This window comes from Corvus moneduloides, chromosome 2 (genome assembly GCF_009650955.1).
Source record: "Corvus moneduloides isolate bCorMon1 chromosome 2, bCorMon1.pri, whole genome shotgun sequence".
In the NCBI taxonomy this organism is placed as follows: Eukaryota; Metazoa; Chordata; class Aves; order Passeriformes; family Corvidae; genus Corvus; species Corvus moneduloides.
This window is the reverse complement of record NC_045477.1, coordinates 52699506-52717649: the sequence shown is the minus strand read 5'-3', so window position 1 is coordinate 52717649 and position 18144 is coordinate 52699506. Positions and strand designations below refer to the sequence as shown.

The following is an 18144-nucleotide window of genomic DNA, read 5'->3' as shown; positions in this document are numbered from 1 at the left end:
AAGAAATTTTCTGAACATTTTGAAAAGAACCTACTCTTTTTTTAGTAAAATATTTACTCTGGCTTAGGAGTCAGGTGTTTTAAATTTAAATTGCATCTCTGTGGTATGTGTAGTAACTATAACAAAGTGATTTCTTGGCACTAGTTTGGCCTTCAGTCTGATGGCTTGGCTAACTGTATGCTAATAAAAATATTTATTCTCTGGTACAGATGAACTTTTAGAAAGATATTTTTAAACTAGGTAAAGATATGCTAACTACACAATTACACATGCAGCTGTTTGCTGTCTTAAATGTCAGTAAATCTTTCATCTCATCTTTTTCCCCCATCTCAATTTGCAGACAATTTTTCAAGGAGAAATGGTCTGTCATGTTGATCTGTAGTGGAATCTGAAACACAGTGAATCAATGCTGTTACACACAGAAGACCTAAATACAAGTGAGACACATAGGGAAACCAATACCTGGAAATCAGAGACATGATTATTACTTTGCAGGTTAACTTAGAGAGAAGAAAGGGGTGAAGGGTGAATGCAAACTGAAACCAAACAGATGAACACATCAGACTTAAATATTTTACTTATTCTCTTAAGAGTCTAAAAGAAGAAGCAGACTTAAACAGCAGTCATCTGCAACGTTATCACCCCACTCAGCTAAACAGGATTCTCAGATGTTGAACAAAGAACCCTACTGAGAGCTTTACGTGTGCTTGAGTTCACGCTAAGTGTTCTTGAGAAGGGCTAAGTGTTCCAGAGACAGAATTTAGTTGCTTAAGCTGGAGAGGATGGTCACTGAAGACCCTTGCTGAGTTGCTCGGGTGTGCTACAGTCTACACCTGTAGGGCCAGCACTTTGTTAGCTGGCTCTCTGGATGCTGCCTCTGTTTGCAGTGAAAGGTCCCTTGCCTCTTCCTCTCCTGAGAAAAAGCCAGCATGGGTAGGGATGGTGATGTTTAGACTTTTCATATTGAACCGTAGTTGTTAGAATTAGTAACAGAGAGTTTAGTAACCACTCTTCTGTGGCATTTATTTGGTTTGGCTTCCATTTCTTTTAACAGGTATGACATTTTAAGCATTTCCCCGCCCCCCTCCCCCACCCCCCCCACCAATGCACTGCTTTTCCAGTCAGCATAGGTGTGAAACCTGGAACACAAAAACAAAGGGGCTGCAACATTATGAACAAGTAAGAAAGAAATATATGCTCTGTGTCATTCATTGTTTCAATGTCAAATCAAACTCTCTCTAGACTATTCTTTCACATCAAACCAGAGGATGACTGGAGACATGAAAAAGAAACTCAGTTCTCTTTGGCAGCGCTGGTGAGAAGACACAGCTTTGTTCACATATTTTGGCTAGTCCTTTGAGCTTCTTCTGCTGATGTAACCAAATTTCAAAGAATGAAATCCTAAGCAAAGTCATGACATCAGCGTAAAAGTAGAATATGTGCTCACTTTATATGTCCTAACAAAGCAAATACTCTCTGGTACGACCAGTAAGACTGGTAATGACATTTTTACACATCATCTAGGCTTTAGTCTGCAAAGAAGGCTGTGTAAGTAACACAACTTCAAACTGAAAAAGAATAAAGACTTTTCCTTGCTCTCCATGTATCCTCCTCTTCCTCCTACAAAGTCAGCAAGAGAGTAGCAGCTAACAAGAAAACAGCCTTTGCAGTGCCAGGCAGCACAGAGATCTCCAGGTTACAGCCTGTGCTTTTCTGCTTTGAAGTGAACATAAGTGCTGCAATCCATGCTGGCTGAAGGGCTGCACTTCAGTCAGGTCGAGTAGCTCAGGAATGTACCTCACAACAAATCTCAAGTGGAATTATGCATCTTCCAGAGTTAAGTGTGAGATGAAACCGTGCTTATATACCTGGTTTGGGGAATCTTCTACATTTGAAGTAGACGGAGAATGGGAAGCAGAAGCAGAGCTTCAGAAAGCAAAATTAGGTGTCCAGTGAGCTGCCTGAGAAATTAAAGGATAATTAAATTAAGCTTAGCTCTGCTTCATCCTATATACAAACAATTTGGATAATGCAAATATGTACAAGTGACAGTTCCATTGTGTGCTGTATTGAGATACTGCTTCTCAGACTTTTCCTTCTTTGCATTTTGCTTAGTATGCTGTCACTTGCGTTAACAACAATATCGCATCAGGAGATTTTTTACCCCATAATGAGTACTTGCATTAAAATATTTTTAAAAATGTCTGAAGGGTTCACAATGACCAAACGTCTCTGGTAATAGCACGACATAAATTTGAAGGAAATCTTTCTAAAGTACAGTTGAAATGAACCAGATTATATCGCACTACACCGTACTGTGTTTGCATTGTGAATGGTTTGGCTTGAAAGGGACATTAAAGATCATTTAGTTCCAACCCCCCTGCCAGGGACAGGGACACCGTTCACTAGACCAGGCAGGTCAAGGATCTATGTAACCTGACCTTGAACACTGTCAGGGATGGGGCATCCACGGCTTCTCTGAGCAACCTGTTCATGGGTTTCACCACCCTCACATTAAAGAATTTCTTTCTAATATCTAATTTAAACCTGACCTCTTTCAGTTTAAAGCCATTACTCATTGTCCTATCACTCTATGCCCTGTGCAGCTCTTTTGGGACTCCGTTTAGGTACTAGAAAATGATATAAGGTCTCCTCAGAGCCTCTTCTTCTCCTGGCTTAAAACCCCCGACTTTCCCAGCTATCTACATTGGAGAGGCGCTCCAGCCCTCTGATCATCTTAACAGCTCTAATCTGGACTCCCTCCAACGATTCCATTCCAAATTGTTTTCATGCTTAAATGAATTACCTCAAAATAAGGATTATATTACACAACAACCAAATTCATGTATCTTTTTCCTGAGGTTCCATTTATGCATTAAAAGTATGCCTCTGTACACACACAGAAACATATGCTTTCCTATTAACAGCTTTCAGGTAAGTTGGCCTCTATTTAATGTACTCTTGAATGTGATTTAATGAATCGTGACTGAAAAGTAGACTTCCAGGGATATGTCATTGTCAACACATTCTGTCTCTCTGACATGTTGTCATTCGTGATCATGCTTACCCTGGATGAATGGTCTTATGTTCCTTTCTAACACATAATTACTGATCTGATATGCAAAGTTGACAGAAAAAAATCAACACATAACAAGTAAAAAATGATGGGACTTGTGCTAGTTCCTGCCATGCCATGCCATGAGGTGCACTCCAGTTCCTTCTCCTGACTACTCAGTTGTCAGCACTGCTGATTTCTTCTAAATTAAATTATGAGGTATTTGACATGTGAAACATGAGCCTACTGTCTGGAATTAACTGAAGTCCTTTATAAATTATAGATCTGATCTGAAGTAGGAAGACATCAAATAGTTGAGGACAGTAATGCATTTCTGTGGTTTATTAGATTGCTAGGTGTGTATCCACACGGGAATGGTTAGAGCTAGAAAGCATCTGTTGAAGTCAAAGGCAAATATCCTTTTTCTTTCCAAGTGAAATAAACTTTATGTCTACTACAGAAATGGTTTCAAATTCCAAGACACACTGTGCTATCCTTTCACTAGGGAACAAAGCCACTGACCACATCAGCTGGAATATAGTCAGATTGAAGTCTGAAGGGAAAAAAAATCTGTAGTTTCAAGTGAGAATATTTGATCATAAAAATTTCAGATGTCCATGTTTTCTTTTCTCATTTATTCACTTGTGCATCTTTAGGAGAAAAACCAGCAATTCTGCAATGATGTCCCCAACTCCAACACACCTAGAGTCCATAAGAATGACACCCAAAATTGCTTAAAAATTATGAAATTCTTGCTGTAGAATTCCATTTCTGAAAATGTAAAAATTATCTAAGAAAAAAAATCCCGACTTGGTAAATATACCAGAGTGTAATCAATCTGACTGTAGGAGTCTTTCCTTAGGACAATCATATCTTTGGCAAAAAAAGTAAAATAAAACGATGTAATTATTTTTAAATTATCAAAGCCATTTAACTCTAAAGAAAGTGAATCTATAAAACTCTCTTCTTCAGTGCCATCAAAATCAGTAGTTCAAGTCCAGGGTTTTGATCAAAAATCATTCCAGACAAGGATTTTCAATCCTTCAAGGCAAAATTTGCATTTTTAAGTCAATATTTAAGTTCCTAGTTGATTATGAATTATAGTAGTAGGAATTAAATTTTCACAAATCATGTCAGATTAGTTAGATTTTCAGTATCTGAGAAATTATTTGATTTGTCTGAAGAAATTATTTGCAAAGAAATTATGGTGGGGTTTTTTTTTCAGTACTTGTTTACATGTGTTTTACAAGCCCAGGAGATAATATGGAAGAGAACAAACTGGTCTCATGCAGATTTCAGTGAGACTGCTCCATCACCTGCAGTGAAATGTCCCTGATATGTGCCAAAGTAAGACATGAACCAGGCTGGATTTTCAAAGTCCTTCACTGCTCATCATTGGCCTCAGTACTTCTGTTCCTTCTTGTCTAGCCAAGCATCTGCTACCAGCATAAGCTCAAAATCATTAATGAATCATGCATTTTTTGCATTTTTTTCCAAGTTCTTCACCCGCAAGTTTTTGACTTGATCATCTCTCTATGCTTGTTTTTATTTCACCTTATTGCTTAACACACTCTTGCTGCTTTTATCTGAAAAAGGCTATAAGATACTCAGTCAAAATGATAAAAAAATTAGAAATAAGAAATCTTGGCATGTAAAGATAACGGATCTATGAAAATTCAGAACAGCTATTATAAAGAAAAAAAAATGGGGGAGAAAAGGAAAAAAAACAGTACCAAAAAAAAAAGTACAAAATCCTCTATGTTTTGCTTTATTATAGACTTGAGTCTAATCCAACCATCTGGTCTTTCAGTGCATATCTATGCACCCAGGAGCAGACACAATGTAGCCAGCAAATGAATGTTGATAGTTTTTCTATTAGATTTCTGGCGTAATGCTCTCAAAGTTGAATGACAGTGGTGGGCAGCTTTCGTTCTGTGTGCCCTGGTCGCACACATGGCTGTCTGGGCATGGCCTGGGGATATAAGACCTAATGTGTGCTGAGGCCCTTCATTTCACTGAATAACATTAAATGCTTTTGGAGAAAAAATGAAAATAATGTCAGAATATCTTGTTCAAACTTTTTGCAATTCTTGATTTAACTCTTTTTTTTTTTAAATAGCACTTTTTTTGAAGACTGACCCTTTATGTTTTGCTGTATTTTTTAAAGATGCAGCAGTTTAAAATATTTAGTAGTTCTTGTAAATATTAAGCATAGCTCTAATATAACCCCAAATATCTTGATTTCTTAATTTTTTTCCAGTTTGGTTATGAATATAAAAGAAAACTGTGATTTAAATAGTGGTAGATTCTATTTACTGAGAGAGCATGGGAGGAAGTGTTCTGCACACCCGTGCAAGAAATAAGAATCACAGAATAAAGGTTTGTTTTTTAAATTATGTGGAATGTGTCCTGGAATTTCTTTTTCATCAGCTGTCCATCCGATCAAGTACAAGATAACTGAAGCGATTTTGCAAATGGTGACACTCTTCTTATCCCCTATTTTGACTCACCAAGTGAAGAATGGTTTCTTTTTCAAAAATACTGAATTATTAACATATCAGTAGATGTTGTGACCAAAATGTGATTAATGTTATTAAATATATATTGAATGCATATGAAGCCAGAAAATGTACCTCTTGGCAAATCTGGTTTAAATCACAGTTCTGAATTTAGACACCCCAGAAATCACAGAAATTAACTGCCATGAGTATGTTAAGTATGGTCTTCTGATTTTTGAAGTTATGTCCCTTGCAAATAGCAAAGTGCTCGGGCTTCCGTAATCTGACTGAAATAGAAATGAGTGTAACATGCAGTAATACATATGCTGTATAGTAATATCTGAATATTTCTTTGACACTAACTGATTTAAAACATCTTAGCGAGAAATGGGTGTTTAAGCAAACATGCCCCAGCATGAGGAAAAGAATCTGTAAATAGCCTGTAGAAATAAAATCAATGTATATAAATAGAAGTACTATGTAATAGTTTAAACAAATATTTCTTTGAAGAATACTTGTACTGACTGGCTGATGAATGTTTGTAGTTCATGATTTACTGATTGTCTGTCGTTAAACTCTGTGCTTTTGGTTTCGGTGGACTTTTCATCCCCTCTATCTTATATCTTGAAGGTACAATCCATTGTTTATTCTGGATATACCGTATGATAAAATATTTTTGACATGTAGTACAAACATCCCGTGAAAGATAATCTTTTTAGGTTGTGGTAGGTCTTTTTGCTGCTACATGTTGTGATTCAGACTTACAAATGAAGGATGTGGAACAGCATGTGGGGATGCACTGAGAGTACAAAGAAGTATCTTTGTAATAATGTACCTCATGGAAGGCTCCATGGAGCTTCAGAAATTGTCTGGATCCAGTTGTCTTCATGATTTTGGGGTTAGAGGTGTGAGATTTGAAGCACCGTGTAGGAGAAGAACATTTTTAGAAATAAAATTTCTCTATTTTCTCTAATACCTGTATTTTCAGGACTGTGTATTAAAAAAAAAAACAAAACCCAGGGTTAAAATTTTCACAAGTGGCTTTTTTGGTCTAATATTGTTCCTTCTGTATTCTAAAATAAGCATTTTAGTACTGATCTCAAAGAGTGCTTAATAAAATAATACATGTATGCTTTTGAATATTCAATTTTAGATAATTCAAGAAATGATAATTACTCAGTTGTTATGTGCTAGAAGTAACTTGGAGGATAGAAAACTCCTGTAAAATAGTGTGGTCCATCTAGGAAAGGCATCGGTCAGTGAAATCAAGAGAAATTGACCATCTTGGGGTGTTGGTAGACGGGAAGCTTGATGTGATCCAGATAGGTCAAGGAAGAATGGTTTTAAACTGACAGAGGATAGGTTTAGACATAAGGAAGGAGTTGTTTACTGTGAGGGTGGTGAGATCCTGCCACAGGGTGCCCAGAGAAGTTGTGGATGCTCCATCCCTGGCAGTGTTCGAGGTCAGGTTAGATAGTGCTTTGAGCAACCTGGTCTAGTGGAAGGCTTCCCTGCCCATGTCAGGGGGGTGTAACTAGATGATCTTTAAGGTCCCTTTCAACCCAAACCATTCCATGATTCTATGATGATCTAAAAATGGATATTTTATTTCTTAAGTGTAAAGTAAAGATGCTGTTAACTACTGCAGTGAAATTTTCAGATGAACATATGAGAAGTCCGAGGAAATCAAAGCTGTATTACAATTACAAGATCTATATTTCATCTGTGAAAAGAGCTGCTGAGAGTGGGCTGCTGTGCAGTTAGTTACTAGGGAAGGGTGGGTGGAAAACCAGCAGAGAACAGAATGTCTATGAGGTTGAAAAACCTATCGTGCCATAAGAATGATCACTGGAAGAAACGACTATGGACTGTAACGAAGTTGAAAGAGATCACTGTGTAATTGTGAGGCTCAAACAAACAATATGTAAGGCAGAAAATTAGATGGCAAATATCTGATATTTATTCAAGCACATGGTGATATTTTCAGTAGTTTCTTTTATAGAAATAATTTATCTGGGCCTTCCATACATTCCATTGTTTAATCTGAATATTTATTTCAAAGTGGTATTAACTTCTTTGCGTAGCTTAATGGCATTCCAACTTTGTAGTGACATTATCCTGATTACATCTCGGTCTGTGATCACTCTGGAGTGTGTTTTGTTTGAATGTTCTGGAAAATGAGGGGTTCTGGGTCAAGAGTATACAAGAGAAAGAGAATATACCATATATAGAGGCAGTCTTAAAAATGATCTGGTAATTATTTTAAAATAAGCATCTCCTGAAGAAAAATGTGAAATGAGTATGGTATTTTGAATCTTGATTTCCTATCCACATTATAAATCTGACATTAAAGATTTGTTGACTTACAGAATGCACTCCACCAGGGTTTTGGGGGGAAGTGAGGAAGAGATGTTTGTTACGGATGAGATCCCTCTTGTCTCACGAAAAATCTAGTAGGCATAATATTTATCTGGATTTATTATAAGGAAGAAAAATATATTAAAGCTGAAAATACATAACCCATATAACCATAATTAGTTATAATATCTATATATTTGCATTTTTTAAAGTGTTGGTTCCAAAAATAAACTAGTCCCTTTCAATTATGAGCATTATCTCTGCCATGAGCCATTATATTATTGTACCTTTCTTGGTCCAAATAGCACAAGGGGTATTTGCAGCAGCAAAATAAAACACCTAATTATAATAAAGGGTAAAAAAGCAACAGTAACCTATTGTTCCACATTACGGACCAGAATATATAACTGTGACTATTTTTAAGCTCACTATTCTTCAAAGTTATATAAAACTAATTTGTTTAACATTCAAAACTTAATTCATAGGAAGAATTTCCAAGAAACAGGCAATAAATTAATTCCCTCAAATTAGACTCTTGAAATGTATGGAAGGAACAAACAGCCAGGAGTTACCTGTTTCTTGGAAACACATAAATGTTACTTTGTCTGCAACTTTTATAAACTTCTAGTACACTTTGTGTCACTCTCTCCTCCTGAAGTCAAAGTGGGAAAATACGTAGTGTATGTCCATCTGAGCAAATTGAAGCTTATGCGCTATGTCATATGCCATAACGAGCAGCTATAAATAGATTTTGGAAGAAGTCTGGATGAAGCTAAGGGCCAGATCCAAAAAAGGACTTATGTGCCTTAAGAAAGACTTGGAAGAATTTAGTGCCTTAGTGATCCTGAGAAGTGCTAGGCTGCATCTGTTTAACTCCAGAGATGGTTAAAAAACCATATTATTGTATATTTTTGAACAATGTATATGTCACCAGATACCATGGCCTGATTCTATAAGTGCCCAGATCTGCCCCAGTTTGACATAGTGGTTGTGCCATTGAGTGCTTAACTCATGCTTAGTACATGGTGTCTGATCATAAAATGTCTTTGAACCCTTCAGGATAGGAAAAGAACTGTGACTGTCTCTCATGGGAAGCCTGCATCAGAGGGCAATGTTCCCTCACAGGATTATAAAATCAAAGAATCCTGGAATGGTTTTTCTTGGAAGGGGCCTTAAAGCTCTTCTAGTTCCAATCTCCCTTGGTGTCCCAGGGACATCTTTCACTAGACCAGGTTGTTCAAAGCCCCATCTAACCTGGCCTGGAACACTTCCAGGGATGGGGCATCCACAGCTTCTCTGGGCAACCTCTGCCAGTGTCTCCCTGACCTCATAGTAAAAAATTTCTTCCTAATATTTAATCTAAACCTATTCTCTGTTCTTTTAAAAGCATTACTCCTTGTCCTATCGCTATGTGGCATTGTAAAAAGTTTCTGTGCATCTCTCTTGCAGGCCCCCTCTAGGTACTTGAAGGACGCTATAGTGTTTTCTCAGAGCCTTCTCCAGGCTGAACAACCCTAATTCTCTCAGCCTGTCTATGTAGGAGAGATGTTACATCCCTCTGATCATCTCTGTGGCCCTCCTTGTGCCTCACTCCAGAAGGTCAATGTCCTTCTTATATCCTGATCTCTTCTCTGTCCATAGTAATATTTATAAGGAGTGTCTCAGTTTCAGAGGAAAGTAAGGAAAATGTTCCTGGGCTAGGTAGCCTGGTGAGGAGATCAGCCAACAAAGAGGAAACAAAAGTGACCTAAAAATATCTCAGAGAGCAGCAGGAATCAGTGTTGCTCAACCCATCTTCTCTAAGTGCTGAGCTGCTGTGGAAAAGGCAGCTGCGACATTTCAGATCAGGTTTTAAAAGAGCAACCTTTGATTAATTTGCAAAGGAAAGGAATGCACTTTAAACTCCACAGGAAAGAGCCATGGGTGAATACCTGGCCAAATAAAATGTTTCCTTGCAGTCCTGACTGTCATATATTGGACAGGAAAATTTGGTGTCCCACCCACCAATTCCAAGGCAGTCAGATCTGATTAATTGTAGAGAGTAAACTATTGCCCATGTGGGTGCAAGATCCTACTTGATTGCTTAGAAACCTGCATTTTTTCTGTCATTCAAAAGATCTGCATTTCAGTTTTTTACTCCCTGTTCATCCAGCATCAACTGGCCATTGCTGATTTGGAGTTTTGTCTTGGCTCACCTCAGGTTGGTCCTTTAACAGAACCTGTAAAAGCAGTGTGCTGTTTCATGATAACCTTTTTCTCATGGCATTTTTTCTCCCTTAGTCACAATGACACCTCAAAGAACATTCTGTTTCTGTTGGATTTTAATCATAACGTAAGAGCAAGAAATTTGATGTGCTGTTATTTGAGGACCTTTATTCAGGCTGCCAATTCTTCCGGTGCCTAACAATCTTCAGGGGTATCAGTGAATGTGTACAAGATGGCTGAACTATTTCCTGAGGAAATACACACAGGTAGAAATATGCAGAAAAGAGCCTTTTTATTATACTTTTATTAAAGTTATGTTCTTTAGTCCTGGGCAATCAAGGCTGCATGCCAGATGACTTCAAAATTATCTCTTGTCACAACAAAAGATATATCAAGAACAAATCAGCCTGATTTCAAAGTGTTTTTCCTATTCGTCTGTATCCCTGCATTCATGGAGCTCTCTCCAGCTTCTACAACTCACCTACATTTGGAAAAAATCACTTACAGCATAGTACCCAATTTCATCAATGTAATGCTTTTGATGCAGAAATAGTTTCATGAAGACTCATTTTAAACTCTTAATTTGAAATGAAATTACTTTGTCTTCTGTTGCTATACAGGGAATTCAGGAATTTTAGAAAGACTGGCCAAGATTTCAATATCTTCATCACAGATATTTAAAAAAAACAGTTTTACAGTCATACAAGAGAGATGCCCAAATCCCAACCTGGGCATGGCACACCCATGAACACTAGACTGCTTGCCATGACAGAAAAGTATAAAATGTCTGAAAGACCAAAGCTTTATTTAGTCAGAAGTGTGTCTTTATGTTAATACAGTTTAAGAGCCTTTTTTGAACTTTGTTGCTAGTTGAAGCAACAACTAGCTGGAGAAAATAAGAGCTTTCACCTCTGAAGTGCATACAATTAATCACTTCCTTTCTTCCTCCCCTCTGTTGCCATTTTATGTGAATATTGCAATAAATCAATTACAAAAGTATTTTTAATGCAGTTCATAAAGCATTCAGTTTAGCAACTATCTGGAATGGCAAAGGGCATTTCACAAAGCACTACAGATGCAGAGGTGAAAATAGATGATGACAGATAAGTACGAAGAATGTGATTCTATTACTTCAATTACCGCTAAAGTGCAGCTGTCTTTTCCCGGTGGTGGACTGGTACGCAGGGAAATCAATGAGATGAATGTATTTCTGAGTACTAATGAAGTTTTGCTGCAAATCTAAGCAATATTAAATAAATTCTTTACAGAATGTCTCATAATACAAAACAAAAATGTTGTATATGACCGTGCCATGAAAATACATGCAAAAAGAAGGCAAAAATGATAATGTGTTTTCTCTAAAGCAATTATTTCTTTTTCATACAGAAAAAACCGATTAATTCAGAGTACTAGTTCACAAATAGAGAATGAAGATCCCTTTACAGACAAGATGAAAATTCACTCAAGTAAAAGAAAAAGATTTTATTTGGCAGTTTCCCATTACTTTTTCTCATACCTGGAGAAAAAGAGGGGAGACTTTATCGCTCTCTATAACTACCTAAAAGGAGGGTGTAGTGAGGCAGGGGTCTGTCTCTTTTCCCAGGTAACAAGTAATAGGATGAGAAGAAATGGCCTCAACTTGCTCCAAGGGAAGCTTAGGTTGGATATTGTGAAAATTCTTTTCATGGGAAGTGTTGTAAAGCATTGGAACAAGCTTTCCAGTGAAGTGGTAGAGTAACCATTCCTGGAAGTGTTCAAAATGTGTGGGCATGGCACTTGAGGACATGGTTTAATGGTGAGCATGGTGGTGGTGCTATGTTGATGGTTGGGCTTGATGATCTTAAAGGTCATTTCCAACCCCAGCAATTCTTAGTGATTCTGTCATTCTAAGTCCCAGTTTGCCACGCATGGGAATGTCTGAGCCAAGCATTATAATTAAGTGTTAAGTTTTCCTGGGCTCAGATTTTTGAAGATAAGATGGCTTTATAGTTCTGTGGTCAAATATGCCCTGCTCTCTACAGTTCATTGAGTTAGAACACTGAAAGACTTCATTCTGACTCTACTTCATGGAGATTAAACATGGATATGCATGTATGTAAATATGTGTGTCTGTCTGTGTGTACCAGCCGAGGAACTTGAATATTCTATGATAGGACTTATTAGAAGACAGATAGATCGAAGTAGATTTGAACTCTGAAATCAACATTCGCAAGACTGAAATTCCTTAACAACTCACCCTATGGTAATGGCTCCTATTCATTTTTCACTCATTATTGCCATGAAATCAAAGCAGTGAGCCCTTACCAATCAAATCCTGAAATGCCTTGGAGCTAATCCCATACTCTTAGTACTGATGCTATAGCCCTTTGTTCCTGAGGTCAAAGTGATCAGGTTCACAAACATATCAATAAGAGAAGACAGAATTGAAGTCATTAAATGTGCATGTGGCTGCTCAGTTCCACTGACCCTCTTAAATTTGGGATCTTGTTCCTTTGTACAATATTTGACTTTCTGGAGTGTTTCCAGCCTTTGCCCTCCACCCAAGAATATGTGAGGTACAATATCTAGGACAGGAGGAGAGGGAATAATTCTCACAGGTCAATCGATGCCTCATTCATTTTTTCCACCATATCACATGGCTGTGCTTTTTCAGTGTTTGATAGATGGTGATCAGCAAGCTGTAATTCCCAGGTGTCTTCTTGCAGGCCTCTTTTGTACCTGCATAATTACTGTAAAGGGAGTTTCCATATCCTTACCGAGTCTCGTGCTCCACTGGGCTCAGTTTTGCTCACTTTTTATCTCCCATGCTACATAACAAGGGTAGGAGATAAAATGACTAAAAGAGTTGTCAATACCTAGGCACTTGTTCCTCTGGAGCGTGTTCCACACATGCTTGATTTTTGAAATTCCCTGACTGCAGTAATGCAGTGATTTTCTGGGGAGAGGGAAAGAATTCTTTCCCTTCGATCCAACATTTTCTGAGAATCATAATGTTCCACTGGAACAGGTTGACCAGAGAAGGTATGGATGTCTCATCCCTGGAACTGTTCAAGGCCAGGTTGGATGGGATTCTTGAGAAAGCTGGTCTAGTGGAAGGTGTCCCAGCCCATGGCAGGTGGGTTGGAACAAGATGGTCTTTAAGGTCCCTTCATACTCAGACCATCCCATGCTTCTGTAATCTTAGTTGTGAAAAAGATGAGATAGAAGTAGGATTTTCACAAACAGGACTGCTGTGTATCCAAGTATCCATGCATCGAGTTTTATGGATATTTTTGTTATAAAGTCAGTTGGGACATAATGTAAGGACTTTGTATATTTTAAGGGGTTTGTAGCTTTCATTAATCTAGCCAGATCTGAGGTGTATGTGGGCAAATAAACTCTGTGGCCCAAAGAGAAAACTCTGCCAATGAGATAAAGCAGTAAAGTGTTTCTAAGCTCGTAAGTTGGTTCGTTTGTCTAAGGAAAAGGGTGCTGAATTATCTCCTACTCTCTGCTAGGCAATCTGTTCTGTTGCTGTTGTCTGGAAATATATTATCTTTATGTTACAAAGAGATTTTTTTGAGAATATGCTCAGGGTTGAACAGGTCTTCAAGGTCTGGTAGAAGAAAGAAAGATGGACTATATACAGATGATAGGTATATCTTAATGGTAGGCATTAATCATTAAGTCCTCCCACTGCAATGTTCTCTAGCATCTCTTTTTTCATGTAAGGCAGTATCTCTCCTCACTTCTGTGATATATCACAGGGTAACTGTCTCAATAAGTTGTTAACACTAAATCAATCCTAACGGAGTTTAATTAAAAACCATATTCTGCATCATTAGTTAAAAGCAAACATGATGGTGGTTCCAAACTTGGCTAGCCCACTAAGGCATTCAAATCATATAATAAGTTCTTTTTAATCAACTATGACAGTTTAGTTTGGGGTATAATTTGTTCACATGGTTTAGACAATACTTGCTATACTTTAACCAGAACTCAGTGAGATAGACCAAAATTAAAATTAAATATGAAAAAAAAAGAAGTAAGAAAAAGTCTTTTTTCTTATCCCCAAACTGGGTGGACTGGAAAACATAATTAATCGGAAAAAAAGAGTGAAATGTTACTTTTTTACTAATATAAATAAATCACGGCTTCCTTAAAATCACTTTCAATCACCTAAATGGAATACTTCATAAGAAACACTTGTCAAATAAGAAAGTACAAAAGAAAATTTCTAAAGGTTTTACATATGTTCGTGCAGATTTAAAACCAGCTTGAAATACATAATATTGAGGACAATACAGTGCAGTCAACACAATAAATATTTTGATATAAACTCTACACCATTACACCATAAAGCACAAAATACTAAATAATGAACTTGACAGTAAATCACAAACCTAAATTGTATCTAGGTGAATGTAATAAAAAGAATTCCGAGAATAAATGTAATAAATAAATAAATGAAGAATAAGATCTGCTTTAAGTCTTTGTATAAGAAATTCAAACAGTAAAGAATAAAGCAAAATCTGTTCTAAGACAGAGATAATACATACATTTAACTTACCATTCATAGAAACCAAGTAGGGTGTGTCTTTCTCTAGTGGGGGTTTTTTCCCTTTAATTTTTGATCAAATTTCCATTCCAGATGCATAGAAGTAGTTCATATCATTCTCACAACATCAGGCCGGAAGAGATGCCTAATTAGTACAATTAAGCATTTGATTAATGCATTTTTCTGAACATACATATTTTTGAAATTCTTAGAAAACGCATAGTGAAAAATTCAGGCAATAAACCATGCTACTTTTTTCAAAATTGAACTACATATTGTCATTTAAAAGAATGAATTTCTTCTTTATGTTTCCTTGGGAAATGTTTTCCCTCCTAAAAATTTTTCCCAGTATTCCAGGATTCCTAGAATCATAGAATATACTGAAAGGACCCACAAGGATAATAGACTCCCCACAGGGCAACTTGCAAAATTGGGTACATTCTAATATTTTTATATCCATCCTATGTTTTGGAAATCAAAATGCACACAGTACTCGAGGTGAGACTGCAACAATGCTGATTTCAGTGTGAAAATCACTTCTTCCAGCTGTACTGGGCCTAATGCTCCCCAGGATACAGTTGGCCCTTTTGGCCATCAGGGCACATTGTTGACTCATACTGAGCTCGTCATCAACCAGAACATCTCTTTCTGCTGGGTTGCGCTCCAGTCTTTTGCCCACAGTGCATACCTTTCTCCAGGATTATGCCATCCCACATGCAGGATCTGGCATTTGCCCTTGTTAAAATTCATGTGGTTGGTGACTGCCCAGCCCTTCAATCCATGAAGGTCTCTGTGGAAGGGCCTCTCTATCCTCGAGGAAGACAAATCCTCCTAATTTAGCTTAGCTGACAAGCTTAGTGTGCATTAAATTCCAGCATCCAGGTCTGATAAAACCATTGATGAGAACTTGCCATAAAATTGAGCCCTGGAGAACACCACTAGTGACTGGCCACCAACCAAAAGTTGCCCTATTTACTGCAACTCTATGTGTGAGTCAACACAAGCAGGCAGTTGGAACAACCACAAACTTGTGGCTAGAATGGAAAGAGTAAATTTATTTTCATTATCTTGTTAACCAGGTAAAGCAATGACTGGGCAGAGTCTCACAAGCAAAGACCCAGGCACTGTTAAATGTGGTCCATGCTAGAGGATTCCTGGCCTACTGGTCTCACAGACCAATCAAGAGCTATTCCCAATTGCAAGGTCACTTGAGCAATTGACAATCTCCTCACCAACCTCTGCTTTTTAACCCGTGTCTCCCAACACTTTTTGGGTCCAACTCTTCAGACAATTGGTCACACATTGTGTGATATAACTGGATGTGTGCTGGACAAGTTCTATAGAAGGATACTGTAAGAGAGAGTATTGAAAGCCTTTCTAAAATAAATAAAAACCCCATGTCTGGTGCCTTCTCTTTATCTGTTAGTCAGGTAACCCTCTTGTAAAAGGAAATTAAGTTAGTGAGACATGATCTTGCCTTTATGACCCCATGCTAACTTTGAGTGATGACTGTATTGTCTTTCAAGTGTTTTCCAATAACTCCCCCAATAATCTTCTCCATAATTTTACTAGGCACTGAAGTGACACTGACAGGCTTATAATTATCATGGTCTTCTTTCTTGCCCTCTTGAAGATTCAAATAACATCTGCTAGCTTCCAGTCATCTGGAACCTCTGCATATTCCCAAGACCGTTGATAAATAACTGAGAGAGCTCTCTCAGTAACATCAGCCAGACCTTTCAGTACACTGGAATGAAATGTCATCATTTCCAAATTAAACCATTAGATATTAGATTATTCTAGTTGTGGTACTTAATTTGATCTTGCTGAGGAAACTGGGCAATTTTCCTCTTATCCCAACCCCAAATATTTATTCTCCTATCTGTAGAATTATAAAACTGCTGGAAATACAAGTGCTACAGGTAATCCAATCCAACTCATCAGGATATACCTAAATAATTTCTGACAGAAATCCATCTAAAACAAAGTGATCTAGACTCTCCAAGCTCATCAGACAATCTATACTTATTCTATGATATCTTTAGAACATCTTTTCCTTTGTATCACCCACATATTTCTGCTGAAAGTAAAAAACCTAAATATAAGTAATGGTTCGCAGTCCTCCAACATTTGTTTGAGTAGGCAGCTATCATTAACGCAGTTCTTGTAGGCACCAAAGAATGTCGGATGCTGAGCATCTCTTAAAATAAATCCATCCCACGTTCAAAATTGACACAAATTTCACTACCAATCTCTAGTAATCAAATAAATAATTTGGATTTCATTTAATTAGTAGTAACAATTCACTCCACATTTCTGAAAATAAGTCACCACTAGTGAGATAGTTGAATACTGAAAGAGATCCGTAATGGTACACATGCAGCTTTGGAAGCATTGTCTAAGGTACATATCTTATTAATTCTGCCTTTTTACTCCCCAGATGTTACTGGATAGTGAAAAGGTTGGTGATAACTAGGGCTTCTGATATGGGCATTGCTCAACCCCTTTTATGGAAATGCTGAGTATTTTAAACCTAAATTAACAGAGTTTGAATAATTTAAATATGCTCCAGTGCTAAGTAACTCTCATTATTGTGACACCAACTTTTTTGGCATGTACACTGACAGAAAAGGGTTTTTGACTGAGAAGAACTTGTGATACTCTGTCTCAATTTATTCTGTGTTTCCATTCAGATTGCCTGGTGGATCTTGTTGATAACTAGGTCATCTAACTTGTATGCAGAATGAACTTTCAAAACACTAGGCCATATATAAATTTCAGGAAGTCTTTCATCACACATATGGAAACAAAACTAAGACATTCTAACCCAAGCATGTGGAAAATGTTTCTATCATTCCTTTTCTATTCTGGCTTCTGCATTACAGTAGGCCATTATGAAAAAAGGATTTAAGTGGGTTTTTCCCCCAAGCTGCAGAGCTGTAAAGTTAATTGAAAGCCTTCCCTACCCTAGGAGTTGCACAGGATGCTCAGTGAAGGTGTTGCTCACTCCCTTTCAGTGAGTTATTGGCAATTCATATAAATGTTAGCTGCAATGACTGCTTAGGTCTGTGATTGTGTGAGTCCTGAAATTACTTTTGAGTAGTGTAATTTGAAAAAACAGCATTTTTCTCTAAATGAAATGTTAGTTTAAAACCCAAATACCCTTTCAAGCTTCGTTCTAAAATTGAAATAATTATGCTATGTCTATTTGTTAATGTATGGGCAAGTTATTATAACAGATATTGTTTCCTATTAGTCAGATCATTAGTAGATATCTTAAAAGTTTACGATTTAAAATTCTCTTAGAAATGTGGTAATCTTTCTTTTCCTTCTCCTCCTTCTACCCCAAAAGATACAAGAATATTGCATTTATACAAAAAATTATGTACCAGGTCTATTAATGATTCCTTTGGTAAAGAAATTTAATGTTTCTCTCTCACTACACTGTTCCAATCAACCCAATAACTGGTGCCTACTAAATAGGGCATTTT

The 18144-nt window shown here is 37.3% G+C and overlaps 1 long non-coding RNA gene across 1 annotated transcript in view; it reads right to left on the bottom strand.

The window, feature by feature from the left end:
- Nucleotides 1–315: 315 nt before the first annotated feature.
- The window catches only part of LOC116436440, a 30384-nt gene continuing 12555 nt past the window's right edge, over nucleotides 316–18144 (bottom strand). The window contains exons 3-6 of the long non-coding RNA XR_004237016.1: nucleotides 14666–14798; nucleotides 7921–8023; nucleotides 1869–1961; nucleotides 316–388 (exon numbers count right to left, since the gene is read on the bottom strand). This is a non-coding gene — a long non-coding RNA (uncharacterized LOC116436440). The remainder of the gene's footprint in view (nucleotides 389–1868; nucleotides 1962–7920; nucleotides 8024–14665; nucleotides 14799–18144) is intronic.